This window comes from Lepidochelys olivacea, assembly GCF_965140295.1.
Source record: "Lepidochelys olivacea isolate rLepOli2 genome assembly, chromosome: 2".
NCBI lineage: Eukaryota > Metazoa > Chordata > Testudines > Cheloniidae > Lepidochelys > Lepidochelys olivacea.
In genome coordinates, this window is record NC_140412.1 from 239,713,502 (window position 1) to 239,737,183 (window position 23,682).

Here is a 23,682-nt window from a genome sequence, read left to right on the forward strand (position 1 = left end):
ATTTCATAGAGCAATGCTCTCAAGGCATTTCTTAACCATTTTAAACTAAACAAACAAGGGTTTGCTGCAGTGCAGTGTTTGTCATGACCCAAAATTGGGTTGCCAGAATGGATCAAAAGATCACGGAGCTGCTCTTCATGATGACAGGAGAGCAACTGGGCCAAATTTGAGTGGTACTGCAATCCCATGTGCCAGATCACATGCCTCTCCTTCCACACTCCCCCCCGTCCTTCTCCCCCCCCCCATCCCAGTCAGGTGCTGTGACCCTGGAGGTAATGCTTGGAGCGGGGGGCCAAGCCCAGCTGACCCCACAGGACAGGAGCTGGGAAGGAGTGGTTGGTGTCATGTTTTCCAGTAAATACTGGCCCTCTGATGTATCCCTTCCTCCACAGCCGGGTGACTTCCCCTCTGCCCCACCCATCCTGGTCCCCAGCATCCCAAATCCCCCCCCAACCCTTTACCCTCTGTCCTTATGAGCTGTGTGGGGAGGAACTGTGGTTTTGGGGGAGTTATTGGCTTGCTGCCCCTCCCCCTGGACTCCTCTACCCAGAAGCCCCAAAACTTCTTCACTGTTTTTTTCAGGGTCGTCAATCTCCCCACTTCACCTCCAGGCCCCCAAATTTCCTCCACCCCTTACCTTCTGTCCCCCAGAGGCCAAGAGGGGGAGGGCTGTGTGATTTTGGGGGGCATCTTGGCTTTCTGTGCCTCCTTTCCAGTTGGTGGGAAGGTTCCCCAGCTGTTCTCATCTGGCTGGAGCATCTGGAATCCTAGCTCTGTCTGTCTCCTTCCCATAGACATCAGGAAGGGGAGGCATCAAGTCTGGGGGTGTTTTGGTGGTGTGACAGGGCAAGGCCAGATGGTTATAGAAAAGTAGTGGGAGATAGATATATTAGCTCCAGGCTAAACAAATCCCTGGTGCCAAGTTAAGTGAAATGGAAGCTGCTCCAGGTCAATTAAGACACCTGGGGCCAATTAAGAACTTTCCAGAAGGCAGGGAGGAATGCTAGGTTGATTGGGACACCTGAAGCCAATCAGGGGCTGGCTGAAACTAGTTAAAAGCCTCCTAGCCAGTCAGGTGGGTGTGCGTGTCAGGAGCTGTGGAAGGAAGTTGTGCTGTTGGAGAGATTGAGCAGTACACACCATATCAGGTACAAGGAAGGAGGCCCTGAGGTAAGGGTGAAGTGGAGCTTGAGGAAGTGAGAGCTGCTGTGGGGGAAGTAGCCCAGGGAATTGTACATGTCATGTTTCTAAAAGGTCAGCTACCATATCTGATACTATTTGGGTCCCTGGGCTGGAGCCTGGAGCAGAGGGTGGGCCCGGGCTCTTCCCACCCCCACCTTTGCCCCCTGATTAATCACTGAGACTGGGAGACAACAGAGACTGTGCAAGGAAGGATAACTTCTCCTCACCTCCCTTGCTGGCTTATGATAAAAATGGCTCAGTAGACTGTGACCCTTGTCTCTAGAGAAAGAAGGGTTACGTGGAGGGTCACTAGAAAGTAATATTGACACTTTGATACCTTCTTTGCACTCCAGAGAAATAGCCCTGATATTGAGATTTATATTTACCATTTATTTTTAATATATCAGACTTTTCAGAGTTGCAGTGGTATGACTTAGGCTTGATTTTCCTTTCTGGAATTGCAGTCTGATCTGGTATGGTAGTATTAACTGCAGAAAAATACACTTCCTCTTGCCTGAGGTGTGGTGGCTGAAAGCAGCGCTTTTCTGTAAAGTCATGTACATCCTGCACAGCAAGGAATATTATTTTTCAACAGACATCACTATAATCTGTTAGATTCTTCATGAGAGTTAAAAGTACTTTATTAGATAAATTTTATATTAATATAGTTTTTAAAATAGTAATATCCATCTGCACGTATGAATTTCTGATTCACAAATGCTTTGTCAAAGGAATGATTTTTCCTTTATTCATCATCTTAGCACTAGAAGTTAATTCCCATGTAAACAATTTTAAGCAGAATTGATAAGGATTTGATATGAACATTCAGAAGCTGTTAGTCTGTGGTTGTAGGCATGGAGTCCACTAAAATCATATTTTACCTGTGTAGTTGACACTGGAGCACATGGCCATGTTTAAAATGTCTTATTGCAAATGTGATTCTTTGTGCCTAGGCATGCAAACTACTTTATAGTTAGTCTGGTCCTTAAAAAGGTTTGCAGCCCTAGGCATGGTAAGTATGTAGCTATTAGGGCTGTCAAGTGCTTAAAAAAATTAATTGCGCGATTAAAAAAATCATCATTAATGGTGCAATTTAAAAAATGGCGATTAATCACGCTGTTAATAATAGAATACCATTTATTTAAGCAGTTTTGGATGTTTTCTACATTTTCAAATATATTGATTTCAATTACAACACAGAATACAAAGTATACAGTGCTCACATTTATTATTTGCACTATAAAAAACAAAAGAAATAGTATTTTTCAATTCACCTCAGATAAGTACTGTAGTGCAATCTCTTTATCATGAAAGTTGACCTTACAAATGTAGAATTATGTGCAAAAAATAACCATTCAAAAATAGAACAATTTAAAACTTTAGAGCCTACAAGTCCACTCAGTCCTACTACTTGTTCTGCCAATCACACAGACAAACAAGTTTGTTTACATTTGCAGGAGCTAATGCTGCCTGCTTCTTGTTTACAATATCAGCTGAAAGTGAGAACAGGAGTTCGCATGACATTGTTGTAGCTGGCGTCGTAAGATATTTACATGCCAGATGCGCTAAAGATTCATATGTCCCTTCATGCTTCAACCACCATTCCAGAGGACATGTGTCCATGCTGATAACAGGATCTGCTTGATAACCATCCAAAGCAGTGTGGACCGACACGTGTTCATTTTCATCATCTGAGTCAGATGCCACCAGCAGAAGGTTGATTTTCTTTTTTGGGGGTTCGGGTTCTGTAGTTTCCGCATTGGAGTGTTGCCCTTTCGAGATTTCTGAAAGCATGCTCTACACTTTGTCCCTCTCAGATTTTGGAAGGCACTTCAGATTCTTAAACCTGGGGTCAAATGATGTAGCTGTCTATAGAAAGTCACTGTGATGAGTTGCCCCCTCCTTTTGGGGAGCCACTTGATGTAGTGGGGTCCCACTGAGCCTGCCCACTCCACCAGTCTGGGCTCCCTCACGCTGTCCTGCTGGGCCCGGCCCTCAGGCCTTTTCTAGCACACACACAGGTAGGAACACACCCAGCTGTAGAATCACACAGTCTGCAATCAGCTCTGTGTGGGAAGTCTCAGCTCGGGGATTGTACAATCTATACAATTCGCTCCCTCCCACAATGTGAAGGAAGATATACACAGCTTTCTCCCCCTCTTCCCCCACAACAACCACCACTTATGAATTGCACAAACTGGGATTTAGAAAACAAAATAAGTTTATTCACTACAAAGGATAAATGTTAAGTGATTATAAGGGATAGCAAACAAAACACGCAAACTAAGCTTAATGCACTAAATTAACTGTTTAATAGTGGCAAATTCTCACCCTAAATGTTGTTTTATGCAGGTTGCAGAATTTCTTGAAGCTAAACTGCACTACTTGCAGTTTAAATCTCCAGGTATTCCTTTTACAGCCTAGACCTTTCTCGCCTTGGCTCAGCACCCCTTCTCCCCCCCCCACTTAGTTTCTTTATTTCTTCAGGTGTTTTCAGCAGTCTTCCTTCCTGGGTGGGGAGGAAGTGGAGAAGAACCAAGATTAATTCATTCCCTAGCCTTAAATAGGATTCCTGCCATATGTAAATCCTTTCTTTCCTAGTTTGATCCCTACCTCCTTCCAGTGGAGAAATACCAGTAGTTCAAGATGGTATCCTGTACCAGGTGCCATGATCATATGACCCTGCAGTGTCAAAGCAGCATCCCAGGAAGCTTCTCAGGAAGGTGGGAGCTTGAAGATACTAATGGTCCATCCATGGTGACTGCCTGCTGTCCGGTGGGCATTCCCCAGGTGCAAGCACTTTTGTAAATGATACATAGTCCATATTCCTAACTTCAGTTATAGAAATGATACATGCATACAAATAGGATAATCATATCCAATAAAACCTCACAAGACCCATCTTGCATAAAACATATCTTAGTTATGCCATATTCATATCATCATATTTCTATGAAGAATATGGGGTGTAATGTCACACTCACATTGGTACCTTTGTGTTTTGTCAAATCTGCAGTGAAAGTGTTCTTAAAATGAACAAAATATGCTGGGTCATCATCCGAGACTGCTATAACACGAAATACATGGCAGAATGTGGGTAAAACAGAGTAAGAGACGTACAATTCTCCTCCAAGGAATTTAGTCACAAATTTAATTAATGCATTATTTTTTTTTAACAACCATCATCAGCATGGAAGCATGTCCTCTGGAATGGTGGCCGAAGCATGAAACTGCACACAAATGCTTAGCATAACTGGCACATAAATACCTTGCAATGCCAGCTACAAAAGTGCCATGGGAACACCTGTTCTCACTTTCCTTGTAACCTTGTAAATAAGAAGCAGGCAGCATTATCTCCCATAGAATCATAGAATATCAGGGTTGGAAGGGACCCCAGAAGGTCATCTAGTCCAACCCCCTGCTCAAAGCAGGACCAATTCCCAGTTAAATCATCCCAGCCAGGGCTTTGTCAAGCCTGACCTTAAAAACCTCTAAGGAAGGAGATTCTACCACCTCCCTAGGTAACGCATTCCAGTGTTTCACCACCCTCTTAGTGAAAAAGTTTTTCCTAATATCCAATCTAAACCTCCCCCACTGCAACTTGAGACCATTACTCCTCGTTCTGTCATCTGCTACCATTGAGAACAGTCTAGAGCCATCCTCTTTGGAACCCCCTTTCAGGTAGTTGAAAGCAGCTATCAAATCCCCCCTCATTCTTCTCTTCTGCAGGCTAAACAATCCCAGCTCCCTCAGCCTCTCCTCATAAGTCATGTGTTCCAGACCCCTAATCATTTTTGTTGCCCTTCGCTGGACTCTCTCCAATTTATCCACATCCTTCTTGAAGTGTGGGGCCCAAAACTGGACACAGTACTCCAGATGAGGCCTCACCAATGTCGAATAGAGGGGAACGATCACGTCCCTCGATCTGCTCGCTATGCCCCTACTTATACAATGTAAACAAACTTGTTTTTCTTAGCAATTGGCTGAACAAGAAGTAGGACTGAATGGACTAGTAGGCTCTAAAGTTTTATATTGTTTTGTTTTTGAGTGCAGTTATGTAACAAAAAAAAATCTACAATTGTAAGTTGCACTTACATGATAAAGAGATTGCAGTACTGTACAGTGTGAGGTGAATTGAAAAATACTGTTTCTTTTGCCATTTTTACAGGGCAGATATTTGTAATAAAAATAATATATTTTTAATAATAATATAGTCAGCACTGTCAACTTTGTATATTGTGTTGTAATTTAAATCAATATATTTGAAAATATAGAAAAACATCCAAAACTATTTAATACATTTCAGTTGGTATTCTATTAACAGTGCGCTTAAAACTGCGATTAATCGCGATTAATTTTTTTTTAGTTAATCATGTGAGTTAACTGCGATTAACCATCAGCCCTAGTAGCTTTACAGTGTTGCAACACTGTTACCCTTGAAACCCTGTATATCTTCAGAGAATAGTCCCAAATGATTGTTCTGGCTAATGGTCACTTGCGATAAAGAAGATGGAAAAGGGTATCTTCCTACTATTTGCATGTGAACATAAAGAAGGCAGTAGTAGTTTGCTGTAAAGACAGGTGCACTTTGGTTTAGACATCTGATGATCCGAAAGCTGGTAGGCCATGTAGTGCTGGCTACTTCACCTTGCTTTCAGCTGCTACTACACAAACAAGCATGTAGCTTCCTTGCAAAGAGGAACCTAGATGCCTATAAAACATCCGTAAACAAGAAGTCAGCCTGTTTCCACAAAGGCAGCTGCTACAAGGAGGAAGAAAGGAAAGAGGAGCTGTCTTTAGGAACTGAAGCTACAAACAAGAGGAACTACATGCTAAAGGGATGAAAGCTACTTGTGAGAAGAGAAGTAGGCAGGGAAGAGGAGGGTGAAATATCAAGGGGAGTGTATGCCTGGGGAGAGAAGGGCAAAAGAAACATGTAGCAGAGAGATGACATGATTACCTTTGCCCTTAAATGACACAAGGCTTAGCACATTAGAGCGTTAAAAATCACTAGATGTTTTCCTAAACATTGTTCTTTCCAGGGCAGCAACTGCTGATGTTTGTCCCAGGGTTGCTGTGCCCAGAAGGTGGTCTGCTAAGAAGCAGTTTGACAACTTCTGCTTTACATGTGACAGTTGTGTACAAACAATCCAACAAGAGGAAGGGAGTCTAAGTAGATCACTCCTCTGTTTTTTGTTGCTGATGTGCATTATTGGATTGCCTCCTAGGAGAGGGTCTGTGGGCAGAACTAAAGAGGTGTGTGATCTTAATTGCATTTCCATATTTTCTATGCCTGGAATTATTTTTAAGTGCAACCTCAACTGTAAAACCCCATGTTTTCTAATTATTAAATTATTTAAGGAAACCAGCAGCATTCTGTTAAGAGTGTCTTGCCATAAGGTGGTAAATATCATTTAACTGCAAGTTAACATAGCCTTGTGCTCCAGGATTTCCTTAGGTTTTGAAGTTGCTCAGTGACAGTGTCCCAAAGGAGTCTGCAGGTAGTGTTGATGGAGACTGCTGCCACTGACCCCTCCACCCTCTCCCTTTTTTCTCTACATCCTGTAGTTTCCTTTTGCTCCCCAGACTTGAGGTCTTCAGCTTTTCCCTCACTCCGTCAGACAAGAATCCACCTCCTATATGATTCTGTGCCCAAGTGTGACCACAGAGTTGAGAATTTCAGAGCTGATCATACACACTCTCTAGTCTGCCACTGACAGTAGCCTTGGTACCCTGGTTGTCTGTTTGTCCCTTACATTTGGTATGTCCTTCCTGGTCCTAGTCATTTTCCCTTGTCACCTTCAAATCCCTCTAAAAATTCATTTCTATGAAGCCTGGGGCGTGGGGGAGCCATGGAATGTAACACAACAGAAAAGCAACATAGCTCTCAAGATGCGTACATTCTTTAATGAGGAACCACATCCTTCTTGTCACTCTTAACATCCTGTCCTCTAGCCCTCTCCTTCCCCATATTTCTCTTTCCTTAGTTCTGTCATATTGAACTTTGTTTGTATGCTCTATAGGGCAGGAACTGTGGTTTTTACTTGTGTAGTGAGACATCCAACACAAGTTTTGGGTACTTGGAAGAATAAAGATACATAAATCATTTTTACTTAAATTCTGCCAACAAACTAGTTGAAGATTCAAGCCAAGATCAACTAACACAAGCTTAGGATTTCTAGACTGAGCTGTTTTGGAGCTGTGATGAATCAACAGTTGGGAAATTGGTCAAAAATGAGATCATCCCATTTATTTTGAAACCTTGTGTCTCCCATATGCCTTGTTCAGTTTCTCAAAACTTTCAGTAAGATTCTACCCTTATATAAGATCTTACCATGACACTTTGAGTAGATTGGTTTAGGTTTGATGTTATGGACCAAGATTAAAAAACTGGATTTGAAAGACAACTTAATTTGAACTTTAGCTATGAAAAGGCTAAAATCTATCTTTAACATACTGCTACTAAAAACTCTTGTGTATCGGTAAATACACTTCTGCTGCATATTATTTTAAACAGAGATTCTCCAGTTCCTTGAGGATTTGTCTAGTGACCCACACCTTTTATAAGGGTAGATTTGTGTAGCTCCTTTGGATTCTGATCTTGCATTTGTATTTGTGCAGGCAGACCCTTGGGGACTTCAGAGTGACTCCACACAGGGAAGAGGATCTGCCATAATGGATTGGATTGCAGGACTGGGGCCTTGGTTTATAGAGCAGGAGCTGATGGACCTTTCAGTATCCTGCTTCATGAGTGGTCTTACTTGTCTATCACTCTCTGCCTGTCTGTCGTTCATTTTGGTAACCTATCTGTACTTACTCTAGTCAATCATCTGAGTTGGATGATATATCAGGTGATCCAGAATTCAGAATCTCCTTTGCCAGCCTGAAATAAATGGGTGGGTGATTAGCCCTCCAAATCTAGTAGGCAGGTAGTTTGACATGCGGCTTGAAAATCTTTAACTAAAACTGATTCTCAAAATCCTTTTTAATCCTTCTCTAAAACAGTATATCTATTTAACTGTAAAACTGTTCATTGTACTTGTTCTCTGAGGTAGGTCTTCAACAGCTGTGGTTGTGCATTCCTTATTTGACCTTTTATTTAAATCTCACCATTCGGTGCCATTGTGATGTCGATGAAAGATTCTTTCTCCAGTGTTACTGTTCTGTAAACATGCTGCTTTTGTCCTGCCTGGCTCATCTGGGTTTTATTTACAAGCAATAACATTAAAGCCAGTTGATCTGGCCACAGCCATTGGCATCTTGCAGAGACTGTCATATCCAAGAAGTTGTGGTCATTTTTAAGTGGCTCTTCTCAATCACTGTGCATCTCACTTTCTTCTGCACTGCTTAACCTGTGTATCTCAAGTCTATGAGCACCACTGCCCATACCTATTTAATGGATTAGTATTATGGTGTAAATCTTTGTGGTCAAAGCTGGACTTTAAGGGTATGTCTACACTGCAATTAGACACCCGCGGCTGGCCCATGCCAGCTGGTTCAGGCTAAGAGTCTCTTTACTTTTAGTGTAGAAATTCGTGATCAGTCTGGAGCCCGAGCTATGGGACCCACCCACCATACAGGGTCCCAGAGCCCAGGCTCCAGCCTGAGCTCAAACGTCTACACTGCAATTAAACAGCCTTTAGCCTAAGCCCCGTGAGACCAAATCAGCTGGCCTGGGCTAGCTGTGGGTTTTGAATTGCAGTGTAGACACACCATAAGTGTCAGATGGCTTGTATATTCAGGATTTGCATGAAAATGTCTCTTCAGATAAGGAATTATTGTTTAACCCTGTCTGCAGTGTGGGAAGTTATAACTTCCATATAGAGTGCCTGAAACTTGTGACAGTTTTTCTTTTGCACTTTAAAAGTAGTTCCATTAAAGAAAAACGATGGGAAACTTATTTTCAATTTATTTTACAAAAAGGCCTCAGTTAAATTTTAGTTCTTGTGCTGAGCTCTCTCTTACTTATAGATACAAATTCATGTTAAACATAAACATTACAGCCTTGTTTTGGAATTTTAATGGAACTACTCCCAGAAAATGTCGATTCTACATATTATCTTTATAGTCTGATACAGGAAGTAAAACCACCATGAATTACTGAGACATATACTCCCATTCATTTTTCTAACATGATTCCTCAGGATATAACCACTGCCATAACTCTGTATGACTCTTTCCCATTTCAAGCACAGATAAAACTCCACTGTTCTCTTTCAAATAGAGGAATATGTACATCTTTTTGAATATTCCAAGCTGTTAACATCAGCTTCCTTTTTCTGTCCAGTATCAACTTATTCCTCCATCCCCTCATTTATTTGCGTCTAACATTGAGGGTGTTTTAAACCCTGCTTCTCTGTTCTCTTTTGGAGTTTTCCAAGGAGAGAGAAGCATTGTTTAGGATGATACATAAAGTTTTCAAACTACAAGTAATTGGATACAATTAAGGAAAGGTACAATTAGGCTGAATATCAGGAAAAACTTCCTAGCAGGAGCATCTCTCTATTACACAGGGAATAGTTTTTGTCACACAGAGTGGGGGAAGACCCATTGCTTTAGACAGATAACACTGTAATAGACAAAGAAGTAAAAATATACTGTAGTAAACAATCCGGCATTAGTAGGATAACCAATTTTCTAAGATTCTCTGAACATATATATATTTGTTAAATTACTCTATTGCCCTGTGATTGCCATTCCTTAATCCAACTAATTTTTATTTTGTATGCATGATTCTAGTTTGTTTCAGACAAGGATTTTTTCCTTAAGTGATTAAAATTTCATTTATATTCCACAGCTTTACATTGGCATAGCACACTGGTTCAGTATCTTTTAACTTTTGGATTTGTTACCCGTTATTAGGTAACTGTTTCATATTTGCATGGGGGTCACATTCTCTTTTCTTTTAATAACATATTACCCTTTCATCCTCCCAGTCTCATCTGGTTTGATGAGCAAGCAGTAGCGTTAGTGTGATCTGGTGACAGAAGGGAGATCTAAGCAGCCCTTGCATAATATGGTGAAGCTCTCTCTATAAATACATAAATTGGGGCCCTGAAAATATTAATATTTTTAGATAACCTTCTGTTTTGCTTTTATTTCCTAGCTAGTCCCTCTGAAACTAGTGTGCTGTCTGTGCAACTTCTCAATGGAAAATTCAGACCTTTGGAAGAATTTTGATCCATTGATGCTTTCTCTTTACCTTAATGGCTCCAACAAATTCTTCTTTTTCTTTTCCGTGTCCCCTTTGCTTTCCAGTTCATCAGGTAGTTTACTGTGTGGTTGCTTGTTTAAACTCCTCTGCTCCAGTTCATCTTTTAAAATTTTATTAAGATTTTCCAGTCTTTGTCTTTCACTTTCCATTTCCCTGTTAACAATACGTAAGCAGTGAGCAGCAGCTGACTAAATATGGCTCTGTTTACAGCATATGCTTTTTAATTAGACTAGATAAAATTCTAAAATTAATACACAGTAGAAGGCTTTTCCCTAGTTATTAAAATCTTGTTCTAACACAGTTTGGAAATAAACACGATATTACTTAAAACATAATGATATTACTTAAAAACCAGGCTGGTAACACATTGAAATTCTAGAAATACATCTCTTCCCTGACTCTCCAACCAAGTAACATTGGTTATACTTTTCCTGTTTTTACTGGCTTGTGAAGGACTTGCTGTTATGTTAAATAAATATATAATGCAGACCTTTGTATTGCTTACCTGAATACAGCAAAGCATTCATAGCATCATAGATTCCAAGGCGAAAAGGGACCATCGTGATAATCTAACCTGACCTCTTTAACATAGGCCATAGAACTTCTCCAAAGTAATTCCTAGAGCATAAGTTTTAGAAAAACATTCAATTTTGATTTAAAAATTGTCAGTGATGAAGAATCCACTGTGACCCTTGATAAATTGTTCCAATGGTTAATTACCCTCACTGTTAAAAAATTGCATCTTATTTCCAGTCTGAATTTTTCTAGCTTTAACTTCCACCCGTTGGATTATTATACCTTTCTCTGCTAGATTGAAAAACCCATTATTAAATATTTGTTCACCATGTAGAGACTTATAGTCTGTAATCAGGTCACCCCTTAACTTTCTCTTTGTTAAGCTAGATAGATTGAGCTAACCAAGACACGTTCTCATGCAAGCCATCTATTACCTTGTATGTCACCTGCTTTCTTGTCAGGTGACAGATCACACTAGGTGCCAAAACTACTTCTGAAATCTGCTTCCTCTGTGGAATAAGGAAACTCATCATGCATTCAGATATTTACTAAAGTTTTGCTAAGCCCTGGTTTACACTAAAAAGTTAGGTCCATGTAAGCTGCCTCCCAGTGACCTAGTTGTGCAGGGGTTTACGCTTAAATTTGTCTCTCACTGATGTAAGTGCGCTGTTTATGCCAACATAGTAACACCACCTACCTGAGTGGGGTTGAGCCATGGTTGATGTACAAGGCTGCTGCAGCGCAAGTGTAGACCCTGCATTACCTAAGTCAATCCTAAAATCCTCCAGCTGCTGTCCCACAATGCCCAACACTTATTGCACTGGTCATAATTTTACCACCCAGGGGTCACGTAGACCAAAAGTTCCCCCTTAATACTCTTGCGAATTTTGGAAATGCCTTTTCCTGGTTGTCCAGCTTGTTGAGCACACACCTATCTGCTCTTTGTTGTGCACAACTGCCCAGCTGACCATGCTGGCTACATGCTCCAGGCATGTTCCTGCCTAGCTTAGACAGGAGAGAATGGAATCTCTTTGGTCTGTGGGGAGAAGAGGCTATGCAAGCACAGCTCCCAACCAGCCACAGAAACATCGGCATCTATTAGCCGATTGCACAGGGGATGCAGAAGAAGGGGTACGATAGGGACCAGCAGCAGTGCTGCATGAAAGCAAAGGACCTGCAACAGGCATACTAGAAGCCCAGCAAGGCCAACAGTCAAACTGGTGCCAAGTCTCTGACCTGGCACTATTATAAAGAGCTGCATGCCATACTTGGTGGACACACCACCACCACCTTGCACACCACTGTGGATACCTCTGAAGAGCCCAAATCACAGGCCCCTGCAATGAACAGCAAGAACCGATGAGGAAGAGGAGTAGGAGTCTGGGGGATGGTCAACAAGGGGATCCAGCTGTGCCGTGAGCCAGGACCTGTCTTTAACTGCACCACAATCCAGTCAAGCACAGACTAGCCTGATGCCGGGAAAAGAACCTTGGGTAGGTGTGTAAATAAATTTTCCATAGCCGTGATAGCACCCCCAACTATCAATTTTCATTAATGCACTCGTACTACAAGAGGTAATGGTACAATAAAGAGAGGTAGAGGTGCTATCTCCTTTTCATTCCCCTATGAAGGTAGGCAGGGAAGGTGGCATGCTGATCACTTTGTTTCTGTACACAGAGATGTCCTTTGAATCCTCCTGAGAAATCTCAATGAAACTTCCAAGGAAGTTTACTGCAATTCTCTCCTGGAAGTTTCTAAGGATTGCAGCCTTATTTCTTCTTCCATGATAGGACACTTTCCCATGCCAGTCAGCAATAACTTCAGCAGACAACATTGCAGTAAACAGGCTAGCAGCATATGGACCCAGGCGGCTGTGAGACACCAGCAGCAGCTGTGCTCTCTGTGCTTTTGTTACCCACAGGAGTGATAGATCAACTAAAACCACCACCACTCGTGGAAAATGGTGCTAGTATTCAGTGCCACTGCCTTATACCCATAACTGCATTCAACTGAGCAATTCCCTTCTCATTCCCATGACCCCAGTGGGCTATGCTCAACATTGGTTTGAGCGGTGTGTGGCACCAGGAATCAAGAACTCCAAAGCAGAAGTGTCAATAAGCTTGTCTTGTTTAACATTTTAGGGGAACGAGGGAACAGGGGAGTTTTGAATCTTAAGTTTAGCTTTCTGTTCCTACTATGCTGACAATAGTACCTTCGGTGTGTTTTATCTGTAGCTGCAGCCATTGTGGCCTTGAGGTGTATGGACTGTGGAATGACTGTCCCAGATGAGGAGAAAAAAAGCGTACATGGGAGGACTTGTACTGCAAGATCCCACAAGCCATTGTTGCATCCAACCTTGGACAGAGGGCCTGGAGGGTGAATATTGCAGACTGTATGGAGAAGTAACGAGTGGAGAGGAGACAGGCCTGGGAAAAGACGAGGGAGATGCTCCAGAATGTAATGGGGCTTCTCGGTCAGCAAACTCAGATGCTGCAGACTCTTACAGACCTCTAGGTTCACCAATTCTTGGCTCAACTCCCATTGCAGTCTGTGGAGAACTGCAGCATAGCAGCATTCCTCATGACTGTGGCTTGCTGTTTAAGTGCTCTTTCAAAGCTTCGCTAAGCCGTATAGCTCCTTGTTGAGCTTGTCTGATAGCCCTTGTGTCTGGCTGTTCAAACTCAGCAGACAGCCACTCCGCCTCCTTCCTCCACCCTGGAGTAAGTTTTCCCCCTTTGTTTCAGAGATGTTGTGCAGGACAGAGCAGGCAGCTATAACCATTGAGAGATTTTTCACTCTGAGATCCAGTCTGGTGAGTAAACAACACCACCGCCCTTCCAGTCTATCAAAAGCACCTATCATTCTGCACCTGCTGAGCCTGTGGTTGAATCTTTCCATGGTGCTATCAAGGTGGCCAGTGTATGACTTCATGAGCCATGGGAGTAAGGGGTTAGCTGGATCCCCCAGAATCACTATTGTCATTTCAACATCCCCAGAGTCCCACATTCTTAAAGATGCAAGTGTCATGCACCTACCCTGACCAGCCAACATCAATGTCAGTGAAGCATCCTTGGTGATCCACCAGTGCTTGCATAACCATGGAAAAGTAGCCCTTTCTGTGGCAAGGTGGTCTGGTACCAAAATAGGGATGTTTTTGCCATCTATTGCTCCACTGCAGTTTGGAAATCCCATAGCTGCAAAGCTCTCCTCTATGTTCTGCACATTGTCCAGAGTCACAGTCCTGCATGTGTGCAGGGCCATTATCATCTGCTGTGCATGACAACAGCCCCTGCAGTGGAGTTTCCGATTCCAAAATGATTTCCCACTGACCAGTAACAATCCACCGTTCCAAGTTTCCACAGGGTGATCACCACTCACTTCTCCACTGTCAGTACAGCTTTCAATTTGGTATCCTTGCATTGGATGGCTGGGGCAAGCCTGGTGCACAGATCCAGGAATGTGGCCTTGGACATCCAAAAGTTCTGCAGCCACTGCTCCTCAACTCAAACCTGTATTATATGTGATCCAACCAGTCAGTGCTCATTTCTCAGGCCCAGAAGCGGCGGTCCACCATTTGAAGTGGCTCTATGAATGCCACTGTGATACTGGTAAGCCAAGTGCCAGCTGTGGCCAAGGGTTAGGTGTCAGCTAAGAACTGACAAACTCACAGCTGGAAGTCAGATTAGCTCACTTGTGTGTTAGTATAGTTCAGAGTAGATGTTAAAATGTATAAGAATGTGTGTAGTGTTTAAACGTCATGAAAGACTGGTGGGAAGTTGCATGCATTGTTTTCACTTATCTGTAACCTCTTATAATGTAATAGCAAACAGTTTGCATTGTATATACCCCTGCAATTAAGTAACTCATCAAACAAGAAAGAAGCCTTGTGTAATACAAATGAATACCTTTAACAGGAAAGTGCTAATTCCTGCTCATGGAAAGCAAATGGTCATTGTGTGGGAAATAAAAGTGCATTCCTACTCCTCCCTCCATGAAGAAGGGATCTGCATGGGGATTGTTGCTGTGATCTTGGCTGTTGTGAGAAGAAGCTATAAATATAGACCAGAAACAAAGAATTTTTGCTTGTGTCCGTTTAGATTCTAACAGGGCAAAATAAACAAGAAGACAGAGATCCACAGAGTTACTGTGGGTAGCACTAAAAGACTTTTGGGAAACTGGTAGATTATTACATCTCTGCTACCGGTTGAAATTGTAAACTGTGACTCACCTGTACATATATTTTTTTACCTGCTTTAACTTATCAATAACTCTGATTTTTTTTTCTTAGCTAATAAGCCTTTAGTTAGTTTACTATAAAATTGGCTACCGGTGTTGTCTTTGGTGTGAGATCTAGGATGGAAATTGACCTGCGTGAGTGACTGGTCTCTTGGGACTAGGTTTAACCTGCATATTTGTGATTTTTGATTTAAGCAAACATTTATCACATTTAGAAAAGGAGTACTTGTGGCACCTTAGAGACTAACAAATTTATTTGAGCATAAGCTTTCGTGAGCTACTGAATGCAGCCGATGAAGTGAGCTGTAGTTCACGAAAGCTTATGCTCAAATAAATTTGTTAGTCTCTAAGGTGCCACAAGTACTCCTTTTCTTTTTGCAGATACAGACCAACACGGCTGCTACTCTGAAATTTATCACATTGTCCAGCTTGCCTGGGTGGTAAGATAGATGAGAGTGTCTAATGGGGCTGTCTGTTACTCTATTATAGGACTATTGTAGTACTTTGGGAGTTCATATTTTGGTTCTACGTTTGTGAAATTAAAGTGTAGAACATACCACCATCTTGGAGTGTCTGTCCTGCTTTTTGACAGTCTGCCCTGAGGTAGGCGCTCACGATCATGAGCCATTCCAGACAGTGCGACAGGGATTTTCCTTCCCCTAGAGATTGTGCCCAGCATGAGCCCGGACTCAATATATTCATTAGCAATGTCTGCTGCCTTCAAAACTGTGGAAGGTTGTTCATCAGATATGGCCAATTTCACCTCAGCAGTAGCTGTCCATAACAATTGCTCTTGGGCCATCAGATCAGTTTTACCTTCAGCAACCACCTCTATTATCCATTTTCTTATAAAATTACACACCTTATGCACATATTCAACACGAGTGATATTGTCAAACAGCTTAAGAGTTCTATCCTTCAATCGATAGGACTCGGGTAATCTTAAACCTTTTAATATTTTCTTTACATTTCTTATACACCTTAGCATTACCCTCCTCCATATATTTAAAAACTTGTCTGGCTTTCCCCATTACCTGGGTCCAGAGGATAGGCATCCATTCATCCTCTGTGAATCACACAGTCTCTCAAAGGTGGACAGGAATTCCTCAATACAGCCAGTCTCTTGATAAATTGTGCAGGTTTTCTCCCACCCCCTGGTGCTCGGGGAGGGTGGTACTCACTCGCAGAGGCTGCTGCATTTGCCACTCCAGGACTTTGAGCTATAACGTGTCAGTTTTCTCCTCAGCTTCTAGTTGTTCCATGCATCTTTGGTGGTCTTTCTCCTCCATGTCAGCACTGGCTTTGACTGCTGCCAGATGGTCCGTGCATCTTTGGTGGGCTCTCTTCTCATCTTCTTTTGTTTTTCTTGCTGCTGCTTGGGTTGCCTCAGGCTCCTTGATCTGGTGCTCTGCCATCCTTTCCTCATACTCATGTATTTTCTGGGCTTCTAGGTACTGCAATTGGGCCTGTTCCCCTGCAGTGTCTGAGGCAGCAAGGTCACTGGATGCCTGGTGAAAGCCTATGAGCAAAGCTTTCAGGTACTGAGGCTTTCTTTTTATGGGATATTCCCCTATTTTTACATAATTTTAAGGTCTCTTGCATCAAGACCCTCATATGACTGTGACTTGTGATTGAATTGGTTCTTGGTATGTCCCATGGCAAGCTGACCACAAGTAAATCATCAGTTCTTCTAATACTAGAGGATCATGTGTGTTGTGCTTGCAATGTTAATGGAAATAGTGCAGAGCTGTTCAGGCTCCATGCTTCTGTCAGAGATGGAGGGTAGCGACAAGTCTCACACAGATGAATCAGAAATTGAAAATTATGGGATGGAGATGATACTATGGGATTGAGAACATTGCATTATGACCCTTTGCTCCCAGTCATTTCTGCCCCATCATTCATTGCCAAAAGTACCCAAAAGAGAGCACGCTGAACTGTGGCAGGTTGTGCACTGGGAAAACTACCCATGATGCACTGCGCTATACAACAACTTAAGCACTACTTGTAAGTAAGTGCTGCACTGATGCAAGGAGCCAAATGTGCACAGGCACAAGTGATATAGTAACTACGGCATCTGTATATTGATGGAACTTGCGTTGGCAAAATTTTTTAGTATAGACATGGCCTAAGAGTTTGCTTTGCCATTTCAAGTCCTTCTCTTTTTGCTTGGGGCTCAGGCCTTATCAATTGAAGCTCTCTATTTTAATCTTCCTACTTTTATATTTTGTATTTTGAACCTTTTCCTATCTTTATTGTACCCCTCGTTTACTCAGTGATGATAATAATCCCATTGAAGCCAATAGCAAAACCCCCATTGACTCAAATACTGGAGAACCAGTCCCTTATTATATAACCAACAATTCTTAAGTCATGAATTTTGACTTATTACCAAAGGTCTAAGAAACTTAAATCATGCCACTGGTAGAGAATTAAGTGAAACCAAAAAGCACATAGGGACGTTAATTTAGTCAAGGCATTGAAATATGAAATAGCTGATTATTTCTCATGCTTAAGATATTACATGCTACATACTTGTGGGCAATTATTCAATGTCTTGGATGAAAGGACAGGAGTCCAAGTGTGATGTATTATACTGTAAATCCTTTGAACTATTGATGGGATACCCTGTAATACAAAGAGATAGTGGCATGGCATGATATATTAAATATAGCAAACTGCAAATTATATCACACATGTAAAATTCTATTACGGTAAAACATCGAGGCCCTGATTCAGCAGAGCACTTAAGCACATGCTTAGCCTTAAACACACACACAGCCTCATTGAGGTTAAGCGCATGCTTAACTGCTCTGCTGAATCTGGGCCATAGTCAGGAAGTCCAAAATTACATCACACAGCAACAGTAATATGGCCCTCTTGTGCATATGTAGTGTTTTAAAATGCAGTTCTTCTACGAAAAGTGACTATACAATGTCATTCTTCCTGAACAGACCTGTCTGCTAGGTCAGAATCTGATCTCAATCACACCAGTGTAAATCCAGACTTACTCTACTGAAATTTAACCCCACCGCAGCTATTCATCTGACCTGATGAAATGTAAATGACGTGTCTTTTCATTCTTTTCAAATGTTGACGGTCTAAACAATAGCATTGTATTGCTTTATATTATGCTACTTTTCCTCAACTCTACGAATTACACCTGGTGGGACACGCACACAAGTGCTGCGAATTACACCTGGTGGGACACACACAGTTCGAATCTAGGCCGAGGCACATAAACAAAGTCCACAACTGCAGAGTTCCCCAAAAATACTAAGTTTATTATGCTCGAGCGTGGCCCCCCCTACTAGCCAGGAGAGGACCCCGAATACAGTTTATACAAAGGTTATATACTTTTTAGCAAAGCATGTTGCCCTCGTGCATCGGAAACCTTAGCCAATAAACAAACCCTTTTCTTATCTACCACCTATCCCTGCTTGGTGCATTCCTCGTGCTAAACTAGTATGTTAATTACACAGCATGGTCCTAAAGCCATGCATCAGTAACTTTTATTATCAAGATGGGAGGCTTCACATCAAAGGCCAGGAGATAGGGAGTTTAGGGACTGACAAAGAGCAAATACTGGGAGTCAAGGCAGGCTGGAGACAAGGAGGAGGATTTTCACAGGAATGAAGTATCTAAGGAACACTCCTCCTGGTGCATGATGTGCTTGCTTTTAGACAATGGTGGGCCCCAAACCAAAATGGAGTCACATGTGCTAACTTTTCCTTAACAGGACTCAGCGTCACTTCAGTGTCTACTTAATCACCTGTGGCTTGAGACAGACCGCCATGGTGTACATTCATTTATTTTCTTTATTTTTGTAATATCTTTATTTTAATAATTTTTTCTGTTATTTAGAACAATCTGTGAGTTTGGGGTTCCCTGCTTTTTCTTCTCCCTCCACCCCCCATCTGATCCTTTATTGTTTTATCTCAGGCCTTGATCCACTGCCTTGAGTTCAGGTTATTCCCAAGACCCCCGCCTTCAAACCCTGCCAGATCTTTTCACTGAAGCAACCGACATTCCAGCTGCCTCCACTGCCTCAGGGAGTCTCACATCCCCTCCAAATGTAAGATCTGCTCAGATTTCAAGAGCAGATCTAAGAAATTGAGGGAGGATGAGCTAAAACATCTATTAATGGACCACTTTGAGACCTGCAGGGTTCGAGTCATCGCACTGTACATCGGATCCACTGACAACCTCTGCTCCTACAGTAAGCAAAGATCCTGGCAGGCCTTACAGAACCACACTGACATTCAAGAAGAAAAGACCCCATAGTCCAGAACTGAATAAGAGAAGGGGAAGGTCATCCCTCACGGTCTGGGTCTTAGGAGAACTTGCATCCTGTTATGGTACTGCTGAGGTTCTTGTCCCCTCTGGTACTGATATCATAGCACCGACAAAGAAGCCATGTACCAAGAAGCCTCCTAGAAGGGCACCAACGTCGGCATCACACTCAGTGCCTTTGAAACGTAGGGACTGCAGTTAAGATGAAATCTTCATCACGCAACAATAGTTCTTCGGTACTGTTTCCATTATCACCTGACATACTGACTCCTGAGGATCCCTATCCAGAGTCCCCGGTACCATCCAGGCTCCTGTTCCACAAGGACATTTGCACCCTGCAAGAGTCTGAATCACCTACTGAGCGGTACTAAGAGACGCTCTTTGCAGGTACAGACTCACTTTCCTTCCATCACCATCGTCTTCAACAGTGACTTGCCCTCCAGTGCCAACATGGTTCCCACACAGACTTTTTGAGGGTGCAGAGAGATATTTCTAGATAGTACATTGAGGTGACATTTCCTGGTAGCTCCTCACCAGCCAACCAGCAATCAAATCTTGGTACCTACACAAACTCAGGTCCCTTCCTCTGAGGGCCCAGTACTGAGCCCTTCAACCTTCAGTACCAGTACCTTCCACCCCTCCAATGGACACGGGGCATGACTCATCTGACTCTGAGGTGTCCATATAAGAGTCCTCCCCTTCCTGCCTCCCAGTAGGAGATACATCCAGAGACCCTTTCAAGGACAATCTTTGAAACCGCGCTTCTTTCCCTTATGCCCCACCTCTGTGGGCAAATTGGAACCCATGGGCCCCCTACAGTGACCAGTTCTACTGGGTTGTAAGAGGACACCTGAGGAACAATAACTGGTGCTGTCGAGCCTTGCTTTTCAGGTACATCTCACTGAGAAGCAGGAACCAGCTGAGGAGGAAGAAACATTTCCCTCTTACAAGTCCTCTTCCTCACTAGATAAGACTGTCATGTCTCATCCACCATCTTACCCTGATGATTTCAAGGCCTTGCAAAATCTGATGAAACATATAATGGACAGTTTACAAATTCCATTGGAGGAGATACAGGAGACTCAATGCTCCCTGTTGGATATTCTTCATACATCTCACCAGGGCAAGATCTCCGTTCCCGTCAATGACTCTCTAGGCCCTAGTACTCACGGTGTGGCAAACTCCAGCTACCATCCCACCAAGTGCAAACAGGCTGACAAAAAAATTACATTCCACCTATGGTCTCCGTTTGTGTTTTTTTTCCTCTCACCCTACACCCAACTTCCTGGTGGTTGAGACCACTAAAAAGAGAAACAGACAACACCATTTCCAGTCAATGCCATCAGACTATGAGCTAAAGTGACTGGACCTCCTGGGTCGCAAGAGCTACTGCTTGGCCTTTCTGCAGTTCAGAGTAGCCAATGACCAAGCCCTGATGGTGAAGGACAACAAATTATTCTAAGTTCTCAGCCTTTATTGAACACCGGCCACAGGATCAGAGAGAACAATTTCAAGTCCTCATTACAGAAGGCCAGACAGTTGCCAAGATGTCTATCCAGGCCTCACTCGAGGCCACCAACATATCTGCATGTTCCATGGCTGTAGCAGTTGTCATACTGATCTTCCTGACTGCAAGCCATCTGGCCTCCCACAGGAGATGCAAAACACTGTTGAGGATTTTCCTTTTGAGGGCCCAAGTTGTTTAGTGATGCCATGGATAGGTCCTTTCACTCTCTCAAAAACTCCCAGGTGACACTATAATCTCTGGCCATTTCTACATCTGTGACAAGAAAAAGACAGCAGGTTGCAGAGGGATCATCAATCTCATCCAGTCTGACGACAGCTCACAGACTGGCTGAACTTCCCAGGAAGAAGCCCAGATTCCATAAGAATGGGCCCTCCTCTTCAGCAGCCTCTAAGCCGGTGATGTCCTCAAAACATCTGAATTGAGCCATTGGTCGAGGGTCATGAAATACTTCCCACTGTGGATCCCACACTGCACCTCTCTCCCCTTCACCCTTATGGGGATTATCTATCCCATTTTCTACCTTCCTGGGAGCTCATCACCTCAGACAGATGAATCCTGCAAATTATTTCTACAGGCTATTCCATTCAGTTCAGCTTCTTACCACCACCTCACTCTCCCTCTCTGTCCCTCTTCAGGGATCCACCTCATGCAAATCTCTTCAGACAGGAAGTATAATCCCTCTAACACTGGGGGTGATCGAACCTGTTCCACTGGACTTCATTGGAAAAGGGTTCTTTTCTCAGTACTTCCTGGTCCTGAAGAGATAGAGATACGAGGGATGGAAACTAATTCTGGACCTCAGGACTTTGAACACTTTCATCTGTGCTAAATGTTTAGAATGATAACCCTAGAAATGAAATCCATTCCTTTTCTGGATTCTGGAGATTGATTTGTTTCCTCAAACTTGAGGATGCTTATTTCCATATCGCCGTTCATCCCTCACACAAACAATAGTTACATTTTGAGGTAGGCAGGAACCACTACCTACCCTTTGGCCTTTCTGCCACCCTAAGGGTTTTTCCAAGGTCCTATCAATTGCTGCAGCCCAGATGGGAATAATTGTTTTTCCCTACCTGGGCAATTGGTTCCTGAAAGGTTGCTCACTTCTAGAGGCTCAAACAGCAACCAGCAAGGTTCTATCTCTGTTCCACTCACTAGGCCTCTGCCTCCATGAGAAAAAAATATACCAATACATGCATAGACTTCATGGGGGCCACTTTAGACTTCTGCACTGCCAGAGTATGTTTGCCCAAGGACAGATTTACCACAATGTCTAACCTTGTTTCAAACACACAACAAAGTTCGTAAATCACAGCACAGGCTTGTCTGAAGTTTCTGGACCATATTGCAGCCTATATGTTTGTGACACCTGTAGCAAGACTACATTCTTGGTGTCTTCAGGCCTGGCTGAAAACTGTCTGTCCTCCCAACAAGCACAGTCTATGCAAACAGATGTCTGTATCTCAGGGTGTCCTTTACTCTCTAAATTGGTGGAAGGATCCACAAAAAGTGTGCATGGAAGTTCTGTTCCTCCCATGAGAATCATCACCACAGACACCTCCCTGATGTTCTGGGAGTGTGCACCCCAGCCTCTCACAGTTCAAGGAAGATGAACCCCTCCTGTGGCTATCCTCCATAGCAACATATTACAGCTCAGAGCAGTTTGTTACACTTGCCAGCACTTCCTATTTCATATCGTGGGCCACCTGATCAGAATACATTGAAGCAAATTGAAACAAGAAAAATTAGTAGCCATCCTCATAGCACCATCTTGGCCAAGACAGGTGTGGCTCCCAGAACTGGTTCACATGTCTTTGTGGCCACCTCTCTGTCTTCCCTTGACGGTGAATCTCCTCACCCAACAGTCAAGATCCATAACACACCCCAATCTTCCAGCACTTCACCTCAAGATGTGGCTATGAGAGGGCTCTCTGGTCTAGAACAAGACTACTTCCCAGATATACAAATGATTACTTTGGGGAGGATTCTGCGTGACTGCATGCCCGCCAGGGCTGGATTAAGACCTTTAGAGGCCTTAAGCACTAAAAAGATTGTGGTGCCCCCCCCATACGTAATTCAAAATAAAAACAATACTATACCGTAAAATAACATTTTATTTTTCGAAATGACCCATGTATGCTGAAATTAAAATAGCTTCTTTCTAGATTTTCTGATTGTAAAATTCTGGATAAGTTCATTGAAGCTGACTCAACGAAGCATGTCCGCTTCCATACACAATAGGGAAAGTGAATCAAGTCTGTCCTGACACACTGTTGTTCTCTGAGAGTTTTTTATTCTTTTCAGCTGAAAAAAAGAGCATTCTGCAGAGCAGTTAGTAATCATCAATGTTAGAAAAATACGTAGTGCGATCTCTACATTTGGAAATACACATTGTATTCAATCTTTCAATATTGTGTCATGAAGATCAATGTGATTGAATTTCATTTTTCCTGTTTCATTAAACTTTGCATGCATATAACATTGGAACTGCCATACTTCTCCACATGGATTCATGTTCAAGTCAACAGGGTATGAGTCAACTAGCTTTTGGGAACCTTGTGAATATTGTTCGTCAGATAAGTCCATATCATTTAGAAAAGAAAATCTACTTGATACTTCTTTGTACACTTCACCTCTCCTTTTCATATGAGCTTCAAGTGTATCAATTGTAGTGTAGTAAGTAGATACGTGAAATTTGTCTCTAGGATTCAAT